Source organism: Amphiprion ocellaris, chromosome 11 (genome assembly GCF_022539595.1).
Source record: "Amphiprion ocellaris isolate individual 3 ecotype Okinawa chromosome 11, ASM2253959v1, whole genome shotgun sequence".
Classification (NCBI taxonomy): domain Eukaryota; kingdom Metazoa; phylum Chordata; class Actinopteri; family Pomacentridae; genus Amphiprion; species Amphiprion ocellaris.
Genome location: NC_072776.1, coordinates 18633436 through 18640965, shown reverse-complemented (window position 1 = coordinate 18640965; position 7530 = coordinate 18633436).

The following is a 7530-nucleotide window of genomic DNA, read 5'->3' as shown; positions in this document are numbered from 1 at the left end:
CTAAAAATGTCAAAGATATCAAGTTGAACATCTGTACGGAGGTTGATAAAAGTTGACCTCCCTTCATTTCTCTGGAGCCGACTCCATGGATTTTATGGATGGTGGTTAAAGATCTGCTCTTCTAGTCATCTTCCTTCTAGTGGCTGTAAAAAGTCAGTCCATCCTGGCCGACTTCAACATCTCTTCATGACAACTTGTTCTGCCTCCGACTTCGTGAAAACTCCAGAAACTCGGGAAAACCCGTCGAGACTCGAAGAACTCGTCGAGACTCGAAGAACTCGTCGGGCGGGGGAAGGTGTGGTGGGTGGTGGTGGGAGGTGGGGGAGTAGAGGGGGGAGGCCGCCACCCACCTCCCCGCCTACTCTCCACCCTGACTCCACCCAGACTCCGCCTTGGCTCTGCCCATGTGGTCACTTCACGAACTACGATGCCAAAGGGACGACGAATTTATTTCTTTTCATCTGATCTGTAGCTCAGTGAGTTAAGGATTTGCCTATGGAGCTGCAGGTCACTGGTTCAAGACCAGACCCTTCTTAAATTTTATCAAAATCCTGACAAAGACATAGAAAGAAAAGGGCCAGTGGTGGGTCTTGAACCTGCGACCTTCCACTTGGTAGTCCTCTTCTTATCCTCCTGAGCTACTCGCTCAGATACAAATTCTTCTTTTTTTTGCGCATTTATCATCTATTTTTTTCTCGTTTTTGAGGTTTTTTTAACTCGAGTCTCGACTCGACCGTTTTTCTCAGGAGGTTGGACTTCAGCCTTTGTGCTGGAGGGTTGAACCCTCAGTTCCAAGACTTTCCAAAGCCTCCACACCTCCCGAGTCCTCAGGACCTGAGCTTTCAGACAGTCTGAGGGCTGAAATTTTCTAAGTCCCACAGTAGTTCTCTGTTAGTTTGAACTTTCAGACAGCCCAAGGACTGATATCTTCTAAGTTCCTGAGTACTTCTCTGTTAGTTTGAACCTTTAGACAGTCTGAGGACTGAAATCCTGAAAAGTTCTTGAGTAGTTCTCTGTTAGTTTGAATCTTCAGACAGTCTGAGGACTGAAGTTGTAAAAGTTTCTCAGTACTTCTCTGTTAGTTTGAACCTTCAGACAGTCTGAGGACTGAAATCCTAAAAGTTCTTGAGAAGTTCTCTGTTAGTTTGAACCTTCAGACAGTCTGAGGACTGAAGTTTTAAAAGTTTCTCAGTACTTCTCTGTTAGTTCGAACTTTCTGGTTAACAGAAGCCTTACAACTTGTGACCATGAGTCTTGATTTCACATTTAGACCATCAATCTGAGTTCTTCTCAGACCTTCACCTGTGGGTTTTTTAGAAATCCTCAACAAACTTTGATTCTCTTCACTGAACAGTAAAGTTTGTGGAGATCAGAAGGTAACATTAGTTTGATAAATGCCTTCAACTACTAGGAGACTTTATCTGGAAAGCAGTTTTCTGAAATGAATTCTTAGTAAATCTGTCCACAATCAAACCAAGAACATAGAAAGAGGAAATGTTTGAAGCAACAACTTAATGTTTTCATTTCAGACTAGAAAACACTTTAAGAACTTTATCTGTTTTTGCTCTTTTGATCATTTTATTATCTCTTCTGTTTAATTTGATCTTCTAAAGTTTAACTGGTGTCTTTTCAAATGTTTTGTCTTTAGTTTGATTCTTCTTAAATGTTTAGAAAATAATAAAAGGTGAGAAAAGAGCAGAAGTAATGTCTGATTTCCAAATGTTTTGTCTTTTTTAATGTTTAATTGTTGTTTTTTTCAAATGTTTTATCGGCTTGTTTGAAAAATTTCCTTTTCTTTCCCAATGTTTAATTTTTTGATTAAATCTTTGTTAAGGTTTTTCTTTTTTAATGTTTTACCACCTTTTAATGTTTAATTTTCTTTTTAAATGCTTCATTGTATTTTCTGTTTAATTCCTAAGATTACATTTTCTTATTAAACATTTAATTTTTTAATTAAATGTTTTGTCTTTTTAAAGGTTTACTAATCTAATTAAATGTTTTGTATTTTTAAAATGTTTAATATTCATGTTTAATTGTATTTTTTAAATGTTTAATTATCTAAAATATTTCATCTTTAATGTTTAGTATTTGTTTAAATAATTTTTTAAAATTTCATAATTACATGTGTATCTTCTGTTTAATTATCTAATTAAATATTTTGTCTGTTTAATATAATTTAATTGTATTTAAGGTTTAATTTGCTTTTTAAAAGTTTTATTGTATTACATTTTTTTTTATTTAATTGCTTTTTTTAAACGTAGTTTATTTCTTTAATCTTTTTTTCTGTCAACATTTTAACCCCAACCTTAAAAATGAAACAAACCCTTAAATCACAATGAAAATACTTCTGTTGTCACAATCATGAGTTAGTCAATTATTCAGTTTATCAATTCAACTTTATTTGTTTAGCAGCTTTCACATAGATGACAAAACTAAACAAGCAAAGAGAAAAAACTATACTAAAACTATGATTATAACTTTTTAACATCATAATAAAATATGTGGTGTCCAGGGGATGGAGGGAGTTTATTGAAGTCTTCTTGGGCTCACATGGTTAATCATTTAAAATATAAACTTGATATTCAGTCTAAGGAAACTGCAGAGAGACAGAAGAACCAACAATATCTCCTGTTTTCTCCTTTAATCACTCGACTCTTCTTGTTCTTCCAGACCAAAGAAGTACAGACTCTTCACAACCTGCTCAAACTCTTGGTACAGGACCTCACCACACGGGTCAAGAAGGTTTCTGTCTCATTTCTACTCTGAAGCTCACCTTCTCCTGCTCAAACTGCTGACAAATGTTTGTGCTGCTCTAAAGTCTGGTCTCCAGAACTTCCTAAAAACTCTCCAAGTCTCTTCTGCTGCAGGTTGCTTTGTAGAACTGTTCCAGAAAACCTCACTAAACCACATGGAGGGGCCTCAAGATAGTCGTCCAAATGAAACCGTACAAAAACCAAACTAGCACAACCCAAACGCTAAAGTCTCCTGCAGCCTACCAGAGAACCTCTGAGAACAGAGAATCAGGACAGGAACTCTTACCTTCTGGACAACCAATGTTGCTTCACAAACAAGAATACAGAATGTGTCTGACCAAAAACCTCTAAAGACTCACTACAGCCAAGATAAAGACACAACTCAGCTGCACCAAATCCACTAATCACTGCACACATTAGCACCATGTGCTAACTGTGGCTAAAGAACCACATTTACCAAGACAACTATCCAGTACAAAGCCCTAAAACACACCAAGAAACACATTAAAGACGATTTTACTGGAGGAAGCTGCAAGCCAACGCCTAAAGAACAAACTAAAGCAATGGAGCCAAACCCGGTTCTGTGGTGAAGAGAAGCAGAGGAAATGTTTGTCTGCAGCTAAATAAAGCAGGAAGACACTGAGCTTCTCAGGTGTTCCTGATAACACCAAGCAGCCACGTGGACAGCCAATAGGAACACAGCTTCCTGGAAGTCCAGAGGGCTGGGTTAGTCAAGTAAATTTAGTTTAAAGTTGAAGCAGAAAGTTAAAGAAAGTTGAAAACCACCTTCTGATCCCTGAAATCTCTGAGTTTTCACACAAAGAACACCTGAACATGTCAAACTGGTTTCATAGTAGAACCATCATTGTAAAAACGTCATAGTATGGTGTGTTGCTCAAAAAACATTAGGACCCGGCTGTCTAGGGTCGCCGAGGAGCAACACAAAAAGAAGACAAACGTTGGTTTCCAGGGGGGTAAGCAGGGAATTTATTTGAAAGAGTAAGTTTACAGCAACACAACATGTGAGCAGAAAAATCACAAAGTCTGTCTTTAGTCCAGCTGAAAATATTAGTTGTTGTCTTTTTTATTGACCAAACCTTTCAAGAAGTAGATGAAGAATAATTAAAGCTCTCATGTAGAAGTCGAACTTATTTTGGATCCTTGTGGAGAGTTTAATCTTAGAGTTAGTAAAGCTGTTGATTTCTTAGAGTCACATGGATTGGTTTGACATTTAATAACCGAATCCTGAAATAAAACTACAGTTGTAGATTTCTGTCATTTAGTCTGGACTAAACAAATAACAGCAGCATAAATCTCAAACGTCATTATGAGGAGTCTGGATTGAGGTTTCTCACTTGATAATGATCAAAACCTGAAATTTAGGTTGATTTAAAGGAATATTCCACCTTAAATCTTTGAATGTTGACCTAAAAGGTTGGTTTCAGGAAGTATTCCACCTACAAGGTCCTCACACATCCACCTTAAAGGAACATTCCACCAAAAATCCTCGGACATGCAGCTAAAATGTTGGTTTAACCGAGTATTCCATCCAAAATCCTCAAAGAGACCTGAGGGGCTGGTTAAAAGGAATATTCCACCTAAAACCTCAAATATAGACCCGGAAGGGCGGTTTAGAAAAAATCCTTCAATGTAGACCAAAAAAGTTAGTATGGAGGAATATTCCACCTGAAATGTAGACCTGAGAAGTTGGTTTGGAAGAATATACCATCTTAAACATAGACTAAAAGAGGTTTGGAAGAAAATTCCACCTAAAATACTCCGATGTAGACCTAAAAAGTTCGTTCAAAGGAATATTCCACCTAAAATTCTTTAATGTAGACCAAAAAATCTTGGTGTAAAGGAGTATTCCACCTTAAATGTAGACCTAAAGGATGGTTTGGAGTAATATTCTACTCTGAAATCTTCCAGTGTAGACCTAAAAGGTTGATCTGATGGTATATTCTGCCCAACATCCTGAAACATTTACCTAAAAGGTTGGTTTAATTGTATATTCCCAGAAGAACCCTTGAACATTGGGCTTATTGGTATATTCCACCCAAAATACTTGTACATATACCAAGAAGTCAGTGTAAAGGAAATGTAGACCTAAAAGGATTGTTTGAAGGAATATTTAAGCAATTATTTTCATTATTTAATAATCTGTTATCAGTCAGAACCCTGGCAAATTTATTTTCATCAGTTTTTTTAGTGGAAGTCACAAATAAAGGAGCTCTTGGTTTTTATCGGCGTTACTGAGTCCAAAGCTGCTGTTTCAACACAGACATGTTCACATGCATCCACAAACCTCTCAGCACTCAAACATCCACAGACAGGAGGCCGGCTGGACCGAGGCTCGGCGGCGTCCTCAGACCCACGAGTCGGGGAGTCTGTGAACTTGTTGGTCCGGTTTGAAGGCCTCCGTGTGGTCCAGTAGAAGTCCACGTAGTCGGTGTTGGCTTTGAACCGCAGCAACTGGCCACCATCAGGTGGACCAGCTCATCCTCATAGGACTCCTCCTGTAGCCTTGAGGGAACCACAGGAACATTCAGTAGCTGTTGGAGTTCTTCCTGTCAGGCTCGTGGTAGAACGGCTCTGAAGAATCTTGTACTTGTCTTATCTGGAACAATCTAACAGCCTAAACTGTTAACAGCGGTGTAAAGAAGCAAACACACAGGCATAGATTAGGACTCAAACTTCCTGGCTCATCTTGGAAGAGTACGTGCATCATTGACAAGCATGCAGCAACTCCGTTTTATTGAGTTTCATTATTTTCATGAAAGTTTACACTTTTAGTTTCTTTATAGACAACCTACTGTGACCCAATGCACACTTATTATTCACCCTACTTGTGTTTGTATCTAAATAAATAATACTTATCTGCTTGTATCCCTGCTTTCATGATATTAGCATTTATATGTCAATTGTGTATATGTCTAAGTATTTTAAATTATTTTTGTCATGCTTAATGATTCGGTTCAATGTACCTGTTTCTTGTAAATGGCAATAAACTCTATTCTGTTCTATTCTATCTCCATGTATATAACAGCCTATAGCTGTAGAGCGAGATAGATAGATAAATAAATATAAATTATTATTTGATTACATTTACTATTAAATCTTTTGCTCTAAAAAAATAATTTCTATATAAGTATATTTTTTATCTTTCTCTTTTTTGTTCATATAGCTATATATCTAATTCTTTACAATGTAAATTTTACATTTATGCATGTAATGACTGAATGTAGAAAAACTTTCCGTTTTTTTAATCAAATGTTCTGTATTAATAGCACATGTTTTGACATTGACAATAAAGTAAACCACATGAAAATCGGTTGAGAAAAGAGCAAATTCTGATTTATTTTCAATGTACATAGATTGCTTTTAATGGCAACGTTGCCCCCTCCAAGATGGCCGCCACGTAGGCACATAGCTTAGCCGGCTGCTACAGCGCGGTAGCGTATCTAGTCTTTTATATATATCTAGTTGTATCTGGGTACAACTACCCACCCTGGACAGAAAACCCCGCCCAGAGCCATTTGATTGACAGCTCACTCCACCAATTAAAAGCAAATGCTTTTGTCTTTGCTTTTACTTGGTGGACTGAGGAATGACAAAATGAAAAAGCAAATACAAAACGGAAAAGACAATGATAAAACGGAAAAATAAAAGGAAAAAAGGGAAAAGCAAAGACAAAATATTCCTTTTTATTTATTTCTCTTTATATTTCCACATTTATTTATTTCTCTTTATATTTCCACATTATTTATTTATTTCTCTTTATATTTCCACATTTATTTATTTATTTATTTATCTTTGTATTTCCACATTTATTTATTTATCTATTTCTCTTTATATTTCCACATTTATTTCCTTATTTATTTATTTATATTTTATTGTGGCACTCCTGTGACTCCATAGTTATTAGGTGTAGTTATTTCTAAATTAATATTATAGTCATGTGTTTCTTGTTCTATTTCTAAAATACAGAAGACTCGATGTCATAATGTTTTCCATTATTGCTTCTTTTGTCTGTATTCATGAAAAAAAGATATATTTTGGATTATTTTATTGATCTCCTGGCCTTCATGTATGTACTTAAATACTGACAACTATTTTTAGCATTGATGTGTGCAGAGCACCTTAAACAATGAAATGTCCTTTATTCCAACAAGCAGTGTCACTGGAATGCTATATTTTTGTACTTGGTTTTTATTTTCCAGCACAGGGTTTCAACTGTCTGTACAGATCTTCTTTACAGAAAGATCCCTTTATGAAGGAATATCCTTCACCCTGGATTAAGTCAATCAATACCACTAGAGGGACCTAGGTGTCACTGAACATTATCATTAGGACCAAAGGAAAGCCATTAGTATTCCAATCTGCTAAAACATACACTACCGTTGAAAAGTTTGGGGTCACAGAAATGTCCTTATTTTTGAAAGAAAAGCAGTGTTTTTCAATGAAGGTCACATTAAATTAATCAGAAATACAATCTTGACATTGTTAATGTGATAAATGACTATTCTAGCTGGAAACAGCTGTTTTTTATGGAATATCTACATAGGGGTACAGAGGCCCATTTCCAGCAACCATCACTCCTGTGTTCTAATGCTACATTGTGTTAGCTAATGGTGTTGAAAGGCTAATTGATGATTAGAAAACCCTTGTGCAATTATGTTAGCACATGAATAAAAGTGTGAGTTTTCATGGAAAACATGAAATTGTCTGGGTGACCCCAAACTTTTGAACAGTAGTGTATATATTTTTGTATTCTGTT